The sequence below is a fragment of the Adiantum capillus-veneris genome, chromosome 5, assembly GCF_014529385.1.
Source record: "Adiantum capillus-veneris isolate H3 chromosome 5, ASM1452938v2, whole genome shotgun sequence".
NCBI lineage: Eukaryota > Viridiplantae > Streptophyta > Polypodiopsida > Polypodiales > Pteridaceae > Adiantum > Adiantum capillus-veneris.
Genome location: NC_140935.1, coordinates 3587229 through 3597378, shown reverse-complemented (window position 1 = coordinate 3597378; position 10150 = coordinate 3587229).

The window sequence follows — 10150 nt, the reverse complement described above, 5'->3', positions numbered from 1 at the left end:
ACTCACTTTGTATAAGTCTTGGGCTCATTGGGAGTTCCAAAGTTGTATATGCTAGCTAGGAGGCTCAAACTTAAACCCATAGTAGAAAGGATTGTAATAAAAGCCTTTAAAAGAAAGCCTTTATGTAAGGAGGCTTCATTCTTGAGTATCCACTCTTGAGGATCTACTTTTGAGAGCTCTCTCTCTCTCTCTTGAGTGTTCACTCTATGGATGGCCTAACCTTGAGCTTAATGCCCATGCTTAAGAGGCTAGTGCTAATCCATTGTAATTAGAGAAGCTTTCTTAATTTAATCTCTACTATCTCATTAGTCTCAATTCTTCTATTTCATTATGTCATGAAGTAGTTTCACATTTCTCATTATTCTAGATTTGAGTGTGTGATGACTTCTTGCTATTAACCACTCCTATCCTTCTATAAGCACTCCATTTGTGATATTTAACATCACTAATTAGGTTGACTAAGTTGGTTCTTAATCTTGTAATTAGTGTGTGTGCCCTATTGTTTGCTTGTGTGTGGATAGGTTTTATGAAACCCTAGTACCATTCACCTTGTGTGTGTAGCTTTTGATGAAGTGCCTTGATTGGCATGTGGTGATTGGAAAGGCCAACACCAATGCAATTAGCGTGTCCTTATCATTAGTGTGCTTTGGGTTTCTAGTCTATGGTAAGTCGGACTTTGATGGGCTTAATGCGTGTAGGTGATTCTTGATTAATGATGTGATTAGAGTTAGTGATTTAATGACTAACCTCTATTGCATTGGATGAGCATACTCATGAATCCTCTTATTCTATACATCCGATGCTCGTGCTTCCATGCCCTAGACGGGTTGCCGATCCATGGATTGATAATTTTGTGTGGGTTGCGATTAGGTCGTTTTGCTACAACGCCTCCCTACATTTGGCGCTATTGTCGGGGATCAATAACCTAAGCTAGGGAGTATAGGATGTTTAGAATAGAGTAATTTCACTACTAATTCCATTGGTTTTTGAGTGTATGTAACTCAATTCTGGTTTGATTTGATGATGTTTGTGCAAGTAATTGAAGCTAATTTTGAATTATGAATACCCCAAACCTCTAATTCCACTCCCAATTTCACTAATCTCATACTAACCTTGCTAATTTCGCTTCATTTCCATGCTAGTTATACTAATTTCATGCTAATTTTTGACTAAATTTTCTAACCTAACCACTAACATTGATGTGTAATGAATGATTAATCCCATTGTAAGAGGTGGAATCATCACTCTAATCAAGTTAATTGTGCTAATTTATGCCTAATTTGATGATTTGAGTGTTTGATTTTTGGCCTAGAATGGTCAATTTTGGAGCCGACTTAGCTTGGAGTGTGATTAGGATGTAAGTGCACTCACTTGCTCATGTCAATATTCTTGATTGATTGATGTGGTTCAATGTGTGCTAATTATTTATAAAAATTAGGTGTGTAACTCAATTGACCTACACTTTGCACATAATTTGATTCACTTGGAATGAAATTGATGGTCAAATTTTGACTAATGAACTTTGTGTGTGTCAAGGTAATGTTTTATTCTCATCAAGAATTCATGTGTGTGCATAAAAATAATTGTGTGTGTAATGCACCAAAGAGGGAAAAAAGCTGTCAAAAATTCAAGTGTGTGTGCATCTAATCTTGAGTGTGTGAATGCATAGAAATTGATGGAATTGATGATATGAGAGTATGCAATCATGTAATTGATGTGTATGCTAGGCCAATTCAATCATTGGATAAGCCTAGTTGCCAAAAACAATGCGCAAAATTTGAGTCTGTGCGCCCATCCAAGAACACTTGATTTTCAATGATTGATAGTCAATTGGGGCACCAAAATGAATTTTGATTGTGAAATGTAACATTTAATGGCCTAATAACTTGTGTATAGCAAAAAGTAGCATGAACATAGTGAGCATTTCATTAGAATAGATTCCTAATGAGATTAACAAGAGTGCTTGGGTGGAGTGAGCAACAAAAAGCATAACACCTAGCTAGACAGCGTGAACAATACTTCAAAAGAGAGAGAAATTAAGCAATTGACAACAGTTGAGGACCGGATTTGCATGGAGCCCGTCCCCCCTCCAAAAGGCTTTTTATTATGGTTTCTCCCATCAAGAGAGACATTTTACAATACAATTCTTTGTGTTCATTCAATACTAGCTAGTGCAATGAAGATGGAAACTTCATGCACTAAGCAAAACACTTATCAAACACAACATCAATTCCCTCACGGTCTCAGACCCAAGACCTCACACACCTTCAAAGATGGTGAGACCTAGCGGGGTATGAGAGTAGATTGAGAGGAAGAAGGAGTATTCTTATGAGAAAGATGTACATCTCCTCACATAATCACTCATATTAGCATAGCTTAGCATAGCTTAGCTTAGCTTAGTAATTAGCATCGTAGAGGAGATGAGAATGCATTGAAGCTTGGATCTTGCCATTGGATTTGCATCACAAAGCCAAGAGTTGTTGATGTAGGCCTCCCTTCTCACAAGTTTGGAGTAGGTGGTAAGCTTTCCATTAAAGCTTGAGAAGGAGAGAGAGTCTTCTTTTCTTCAAAGAAGACTTGAAAAAATCAGTGTATGTGTGTTAATGCCTTGAAAAAATCAGTCCCCCTCTCTCTCTTGGTCGACCCCCCTTGCTAATTGCTCATGCTACTGCCCTATTGGACCTCCCCAGGCCTAGCCAATGGAAATTAAGCAGCATAAGTGATAGACTTTTGACATGTGTCCCCTTTCCCCTTTTGTGAGAGCTTTAGGTAATTAATAAATGCAACTAAACTTTCATTGGACCCCTTTGCCTCCTAGCCAATAGAAATTAGGCAAGCCATTGGTTGTTGAATGCTCATTGGTCCTCTTGGGAGACTGTCCAATAGCCTTCTAGAGAGCTTAATTCTTATTAGTTCTTTTATTAAGTGTTTTTAAATTAATTAAACTAGATTTACTCTAGACTAATTCTCATCGGTCCACCTCCAAGGCCATCCAATAGGATTTGAGTACACCTTGTGGGCATCTGGGCTAGGGAACTGACATGTGTCCCTCTTTCCCCTTGTGTACAAATGAAGCTTGTGAGTGTGTGTGTGTGTGTGAGTTTCTCTCTCATCTCCTACTTGCAAGGCTCGCCCCTTCCTATGTAGGGATTATGAAGACTTTTTGTGACACACACAAAGCATCCAATTCCCCTATTGTTTGACCTTTGGACACAACCTTTGAATTTTGGAACCTTAGCATTTTGGAAGTCTTAATGGGCTGAACCTTAGGGTCTTTTAAGCCCATTGTTGCACATTGCTCTTTTGCAGATGGCCCCCCTTTTTATCTATTTTCCCTCCTTTGGATCCCTACTGTGGCCGGTCTACTAGCTTAACCAATATTCTAGCCTTTTCTCCCCTGTCACTTCCCCATATTAAATGATCAGTTTAACATGAGAAAATAATTTAGGAGAATTAGATATTGATTATTATGACATTACCTCTCTCTTGAAATCATAGTCATCCTCGACTATGGGGTAGAGAAGATAAAGCATATTCATTAGTCCTCTTTCCTAGCGGGTAGAGGATCCCTATGTTACCCTACAACATCGTTCCAGAATGGATGACTAGTCCATTTGGCTCTTGAGAGCCTACACTGCTGCAAGCATGTCTGCACATTAGTCCTATCAATCTTCCATAGTAGAGTGACAAGCTCTACTTGGTGTTTGGGAGACGTCGTCTCCGCAAACTTGATCTAAGCATGCATACTACTTCATTTTTGTGCACAATAAAGAAAAAGAGAGTTTTATAAGACAAAAACTTTGTTCATTTTTAACATTTGTACATTTGCTTACTCTAAGGAAGCATTGTAAGCATTGACAAGGTTTAGGTTATCCTTTAATTGTATGCCTTGCATCCATCTAGCATCTTTAAAAGGATAATTCTTAAACTTAATAAGATATCATTGGATAGTCTTACCGCCTCTTAGTACCTTGTCTTCATGTCGAAGAATGGACTCAGGCTGCAGCACCTCTTCTTGGTCCTTAATCTCCGGTGGGTCTTCAATAGTTGGTTCTTGAGGTGGCTCTCCTTTGTAAGGCTTTAGTAGGCTCACGTGAAAACATTGTGTATGAGCCAATGGTTGGGCAACTTGAGTTGATAGGCCATCTCATTGATTGGCCTAAGAATCTGGAAGGGACCATAGTACTTTTTGCTAACTTAGCACTTTTGGTGTCCCGTAGGATTCTTGCCCATCGTGTGCCTTAATCAAGCCTTGGGAAAATTGAGTAAGACCCAATCATTTTCTTTAAAGGCTTGGGCTCTTCTGTGCTTGTCAAGCAGCCTTTTGCCTTTGTTGTGAGATAGAGATAGCATCCTTAATCTTTTAGAAATATTCTTGTAGGTCTTGGCTATATGTGAGGTCCCCACCCAGTCGTCTCAAATGACGGATCTGATGGTAAACCTGGTGGCCACTAGATCTACAGCGGAAGCAAACAAAGTGGTTTATGGTTCATCTAGAGGACAATCTCTCATCACAAAGTGAATCGAGTTCGAATCTACTTGCATTGAGATCTAGTTCCACCCCGCAGGGGAAGCGTGATTAACTTATCTAGCGATCCTAAGACCCACCTTCCAAGAGGAGAGAAGTCCCGAGTTTCTTTTTCCCCATGTTTCAGAGGCACCTACACTTGAGACCTTACCGCTCTAGGGGAAATGAGTAATACTAATGTTCTTATTGCACTTATGGGGATGGAGAGTTCCTAACTAATTAGGACCACCCTTGTCATAGGCATTGGCAACCCAAGCCAAGCCCCCACTTTCCACCCCATACTCACACTTCCTTTATTACCTAATTACTACCACAATGGTTGTTCAACATATAAGTTCTTTGTTTATTTTTCCGATTCACAAGTTCTTTAATACAGCCCTTCAACCAGTATTGCAAAGCGGCACCAAGATAGTAATTCTAGTAAAAATTCACTCAAAAACTCATTCATTTAAAGTTCCAATGTTCTGGGGGTACAACATCCCTCCCCTAGCGAGAGTTTACTCCTCCCGTTGTCACCTAGTTGCCCATACAACTAGGTTGTCCACCACTTAACCAACAGTCGTGGACTTCCACTGCTTAACCAGCAGTCGTGGATATCCACCGCTTAACCAGCAGCCGTGGATTCAAGAGCCCTTAACCAGGAACTCTAGCTCCTACGAATAACTTCGCGAGCTGCCCCCTGTGATCAAGAGGGGGTTCGGACTAGATCAACATTGGAATTGAAAATGAACTAGCTAAGCTAAATTTTCCCTAGGAAACATTCTTTCCTAGCTCAAGCAGTATATCCAACAATCATTCTTTCCTACTTCAAAATTAATTTACATTTCAATTCAAATGCCGTGATCTCCATTGGATTTCTCCTACATGTTTAGGGATATGTTCTTTCCTAACTTATCGTATGCAATGTTAAATTAAACAAACTTGAATTAAAATGTGACCTACCTCCTCAATATCCTCGTCATTGATCCGTGAGTTGGCCGGTACTTGGTCGCCCATGGGAGCTTTCCCTTTTCCATTCGTGTTGCTTGTCCCCGCCTCGCAGTCGTGGGAACCACCGAAACGAGTTCTCTTTATCGGGGCCATTTTATACTCACTACTTAATTGACAACTTGGAAAAAGAGAGCTAACATTCGAGGGTAACATACAACCAAAATGACAGATTAATCTCAATAAGCAAATCTCTTTTTACGAGAGGTTTAATTACTTCAAGACATAGAGATTTTTGATAGCACCTTACTTGTTCTATGGGAATTGGCCCTATGGCTTAGATAGTTAAGAATTACAGGTTTCTTCACGATCTATTTACTAGAGATGAATTTGGCATGCTTAATCACTTCCTAATGCAAGTAGAGGTTTGCAGATTTACCGTATGCATAGGTGAGAGGGTTTCTCCCTTCCTAGTGATTAATGATGGATTAATTTCACTAATTACATCCTAATCTATGAGCTAATTCATTCTAATTTAGTTGTTTAAACATTGTGGGACAATAGAAAGCAATTGACCATCTCTACCTCAATGCCGACTTGTTCTTAATTACAATGGTGACTAGCGGTTGATTCCTTAATCATGCATTAATCTATGATTAAGAGAGACTAATTGCTTGCATAATTACTAATTAGATTAAGATTTATGCAATAGATCATGGATACAGAGAATTAGAGAGTATCTAATGAGTATTTTGACTACAAATATGCATACTAGATGCGGAATTAAGAGGGTAATAGAGAGGGAATTACAACAAGCGTGATTTAAATAAAAAATTACTGAGGTTACGGCTGAATTCCTCTCAAAATTCTGATGCAAGGGTCTCCTTGAGACGAGAAATGGGCAGCACTTTCCTCCTTAGCTCTTCTTCCAAAGACTATGTTCGCCGACAGCACCTCCCCAAGGTATGTGTGTGTGTAGGAGTGTGCGTGTGTACTCAATGTGTGTGTGAGCATATATCTGTGTGTGTGTGTGTGTGTGTGTGAGCACACTCTTATATACGCCCTCCCATGCTGAAAATCAAACCATACTGCTAAATGCATCTGAGGGAGCTCTCAACTCATGCAAGGCAACTCAATTACATGCCTACCAAGTGTCCAGTTAGCTAGTCTAACTGACTCTCACACTCTCTCTCAAGCATGGCAAGTCTCCCACAACTCCCTACAGATGAGAGGGCGCCCCCTAGCTGCTAAAGCAAGCTCCCAGTGGCCTGGGACCTGTTCCCACACAGCCCCCGAGCCCCGGTGCTCCCCGCACAGCCTTAGGAAATTTTGACTTTAGGCTAAAACGGGCGATACGAATCGGAATTCAATGCCGTAAATTGCTATACTAAGCTCTAACTAAGGTGTACCTGTCCGAGTACCTGCCATATTTAGCAGCCCCCGGAGTCCGAAAATGCATTTTTCAAATTCGGGATATGGGTGCAGTTTTTCGAGACGGTTAAAATTAGACGAGTCCAGTGACCAAAAACTTACTATTTTTGGAAAATTTCCACAAAATTTATTTTAAATCCCTTTTGGAAGCTTTATGACATTCTAAACATCATGGCATCGACAGATTTTGGAAAACTGCTAAAAATAGTAACTTTTTCCATTATGATTGTTTCATGGTACAATGGTGTTCTTTTAGCTCAGGGTCAGAGACCTTATACTATACTCATCTGCAACAAAGATCTTCCCGTGTACCTTAAGTAGCAAGGGACTTTCTATCTTCCCTCAATCACCTCAAAAGGTGCTTTTCCCGTGGAAGTATGCACAGTGTTATTGTAGGCATACTCCACTAAGGGTAAGTACTTCTCCCATTGGGATCTTTGATCTACTTCCGTTACATAGGCCTTTAGTAGATCGAGAATTTTTAGGTTAGCTATTTCACTTTGGCCATCCATTTGCGGGTGATAGGCCGAACAAAAGTTTAGCCTTGTTCCTAAATACTCAAAGAGACCCTTCCAGAAATTACTGGTCATTCTAGGATCTCTATCCAAAACTATGGACATTGGCAAGCCATGGTACTTGAAGATTTGTGAAATGAAGAGGGTTGCCATTTGATGGGCTTTGATAGTCTTTTTGACAGGTATAAAATGAGCTTGTTTACTGAACCTGTCTACTATCGTCCATATTCCCGTATTCCCATGGATAGACTTAGGCAATCCAAAGATAAAATCCATGGATATGCTCTCCCATGGTGAATTAGGGATTGGCAAAGGTTGAAGCAATCCAGGTTGCTTCCCTCTATCAAACGTCGTCTTTTGGCATACCACACATTTAGAAACATACTCTTGTATGTTTGCTTTCATGGTACGCCAATAGAAATATGTTTCAATACCCTTTAGAGTAGATTGAATCCCTCTATGCCCTGCATAAGGAGGAACATGAGATTCATACATTACTTTCTCACGTAGTGAGCTAGTAACGCATAGTCTATTGCCGTAGAGAAGATAACCATCTTGTAAAGTAAATGGTTCCTCTTTCTTCCCTAGTGCAAGGGCTGAAATCACATTTCTAAAATCGGGATCAATAGCATACTCATCTATCATAAAAGATAGATCATTGTGAGTTGCTATGGAAATTGATTCGAGAGGCCACCATAGTATGGTGTATAACCACCGATATGCTGCGTGGACTTTGGGAGTTAACATACTCCGCCATTTCTTCAGTTAAGCCCGCACAAAATTGTTGCTTTTTCTCTCCAAAATCGAACTTCTTGAAGACAGTGGCTTTGAGTTGCAAATCCCAAAACTTGTCTACGTATTTGTGAATGGATTCGTAGGGAGAGAGCTTCAAGATTTGCCATTCGGTGAGTACTTTGTCTTTGGCATCGGTGGCCAAAAACTGCTTCATAATGGAAGCTCTTAAAGCTTTCAATGTTCGAGAAGCTTCACTGTTGGCCCGTAGGCTAGACCACCATTGTCTGGCAGACTTTTGAAAGTGCATAGCTACATGGTGTAGCTTAGAGGACTCCGTGAAGCCCTCATCTCCAAATTTTGCATTGAATTGTTGGATAAAGGCCAAGACTTTGTCAGTAGCACCAAAGGTGCCATCGTAGGTAAGGCAAGAGATGCTCTTCCCTCCCTCTTCGAACTTCTTGAGCTTGGAAGACCTCTTCCATGCGGCATAGGATTTTCTATGGCCTCTTCTTGCACTTCACTTTGGAGGGATGGATTGCCCATGGCTTGTTGAAGCCTAGAAACAAGATAGTTAACAAGCATCGGGGCATCATTAGTAGCATGCTCATTAGAAAAATCAAAGTTATCAACATTAATTTCACTTTCTTTACTATTGGCAGCCATTCTAACAACTTCTAGGTGTAAACTTCTTAGGTGTACTTTGACACTTCAAGCCCTAGTTGCTACTCCTCTTTACCCCTTTAGAAAAAGCACTCAAGCTACTGTACCGTGGCTTGAATACCATTAATTGCAAGGAATAGAAGAGAGGGTCGTTCAACACCAAAATAGAACCGGCTCCTGTCAAGCTTCTAATAGCTCAATAGTGGTTAAGCCGTAGGCATGCCACATAGGGACGGAGATGCCCCGATAACTGCACAAAGGCAGGCACATTGCAAGGCTGAAAAATCCCTATTGTACTTACTCACATGCAATTAATAGTACCAACCATTTATAGCTAGCTTGAGGACCTCCCTTCTTGAGCAAGAAAAGAGAAACCTTGTGCTCTGATACCAATGTAACATTTAATGGCGTAATAACTTGTGTGTAGCGGAAAATAGCATGAACATAGTGAGCATTTCATTAGAATAGATTCCTAATGAGATTAACAAGAGTGCTTGGGTGGAGTGAGCAACAAAAAGCATAACATCTAGCTAGATAGCATGAACAATACTTCAAAAGAGAGAGAAATTAAGCAATTGACAACAGTTGAGGACCGGATTTGCATGGAGCCGGTCCCCCATCCAAAAGGCTTTGTATTATGGTTTCTCCCATCAAGAGAGACATTTTACAATACAATTCTGTGTTTCTTCAATACTAGCTAGTGCAATGAAGATGGAAACTTCATGCACTAAGCAAAACACTTATCAAACACAAAATCAATTCCCTCACGGTCTCAGACCCAAGACCTCACACACCTTCGAAGATGGTGAGAGCCAGCGGGGTGTGAGAGTAGATTGAGAGGAAGAAGGAGTATTCTTACGAGAAAGATGTGCATCTCCTCACATAATCACTCATATTAGCATAGCTTAGCTTAGCAATTAGCATGGTAGAGGAGATGAGCATGCATCGAAGTGTGGCTCTTGGTTGGATTTGCATCACAAAGCCAAGAGTTGTTGATGTAGGCCTCCCTTCTCACAAGTTTGGAGTAGGTGGTAAGCTTTCCATTAAATCTTGAGAAGGAGTGAGAGTGTTCTTTGCTTCACACATGAGATTGTGTGAGAGTGTGTGTGTCAATGCCTTGCAAAAATCAGCCCCCTCTCTCTCTTGGTCGACCCCCCTTGCTAATTGCTCATGCTACAGTCCTATTGGACCTCCCCAGGCCTAGCTAATGGAAATTAATCAGCATAAGTGATAGCCTTTTGACATGTGTCCCCCTTTCCCCTTTTGTGAGAGCTTTAGGTAATTAATAAATGCACTTAAACTCTCATTGGACCCCTTTGCCTCCTGGCCAATAGAAATCAGGCAAGCCATTGGG